This window comes from Camelus dromedarius, chromosome 2 (assembly GCF_036321535.1).
Source record: "Camelus dromedarius isolate mCamDro1 chromosome 2, mCamDro1.pat, whole genome shotgun sequence".
Classification (NCBI taxonomy): Eukaryota; Metazoa; Chordata; class Mammalia; order Artiodactyla; family Camelidae; genus Camelus; species Camelus dromedarius.
The window spans coordinates 88,784,905-88,786,906 of NC_087437.1; positions in this window are offsets into that span (position 1 = coordinate 88,784,905).

Below are 2,002 nucleotides of genomic sequence, written 5' to 3' on the forward strand. Positions count from 1 at the left end.
TATACTCACTCCCCTAAAAATATTTTAAACAGAGGCATAGCTTGACCAAATCTGGCTTTTATAAAATTAACTCAGGCAGAGCATGTAGGATTCTTTGAATAAAGGCAGACGGATCAGTTAGGAAACTGATGAGAAATTATTATGATTTAAACTGTGGGAGTGGGGACAGAAGACAGTTGAAATGTACTTGGCTTATTTAATTGATGGGACTTGGCATATTTGACATTAGTGGTGAGGGAGCGGTGGATGCTAGCTCCCAGTTTCTGAATGGAATGTTAGTATAATTAATCAAGCAAGATAAGGACTATCAGGATGAGATATGTACAGATGACCAGTTGACTATTGGAAAGAGGTTTTTGGATTTCTGGACTAAAAGCAGACTGGGGAAATTCCATGACCACAAAGTGTGGTTTGAGTAAATTTGTACCGATTTTGCAATATATGTAATCTTCACCACACTTTCCCTACTTCTCTGTCACTTTCCTTCTTCAACCTTGAATCAAGCAGCAAATCTAGTATTTTCAGTGCTGCTCAGATTTGACATCCCCTGTGCTTCTGACTTTATTTTTGGTCCCAATCTGCCTTTTACTGGACTTTCCCTTTTTTGATTAAATTTTGGAATCTTGAACATAATCCTCTTGTCTCTGGATGGATTGAAATGACCTTGTCCTGCTTTATGGCAGGAAATAGACCTTGAACCATTCCAGCAAAGCAGAAAAATAATAGACTAGGCATTATACTTCCACACTCTGTAGACAGAAAATCACCTTGTCAGTGGACCAAACTGGCATTCATTCATCAACTGAGCAGGTGGCAGCCGTAGAGGATCAAGGAATTGCCAGATAAGCCAATTCCTCCAACTGTGATTTCTTCACTTTAGGTTCATATTTTAAGTAATCTACATACATTAATTCATTTAGTCCCTTATGAAATAATTAATATTATAATCCCTATTCTACAGATGAAGAAACTGAGACACAGAAAAATTACATTGATCAGTATCACACAATAATGTGGATTCAAACCCAAACAGTCTAGCTCCCGAAACTTTACAGCTATTTAATACATGGCACCCAGTTGCCTTAGCTTTCTACTGCCGCTGTAGCACATTACTACAAACCTAAAGGCTTAGAACGACATAAATTTATTATCTTCCAGTCCTTGAGGTCAGAAGTAGACATGGATCTTGGGAGACCTCTGGAGGTCAGTATCCCAAAAGGTCTAAAATCAAGTGTTCTGTACCTTCTGAAGACTCTAGGAAAGAATCTCTTTTTCATCTTTTCCCACTTCTAGAAATGACCCACCTTCCTTGGCTTGGAACCCTGTTCTTCATCTTTGAAGTCAGCCTGTAGCATCTTCAAATCTCTTTCAAACTCTGCTGCCATGGTCGCATCTCCACCTCTTATGGTTATCATATCCTGTTAGCCACATAGGCAACACATTCACAAGTTTCGGGGATTAGAATATGGACATCTTTGGGGAGACACTATTTTTTCTGCCATACCATCTTTGATATTTCTTAGCTAATGAGGACAGCTTCTTCCTGGGAGACCACAATATCAGCCTTCTACTTTTATGTAATTATTTCACATAAAAATTATATCCCCTTCCCCCATACATACACAAGTGCATGCATGCACACAATGCACACACACACACACACACTTGCCCACTCATACCACGTAACTTTCCAATCTGTAGAAAGAAAGTTACGTTAAATACACCAAACAATGTATGGATGAGACTGGGTACACCATGGAGGGCGAAACCTTCACTCTTCCCTAGACACCCAAGGAGCACCAGAAACTTCATTCAACAACCAGCATGGAGAATCCACTTCAATTTTTTATCTGAGTGCATTTATCGTACCAGCGCCCTGGCTGATGCTCTGGGTTATGTATTTATCGTGCACTGCTCTTTTTTTCCAAAAAAGTTAAAGTGCTAAATCCCATTGAAGCTGGGTCATAATTATAATTTTCAATCCTTTTGATGCTAATATAAT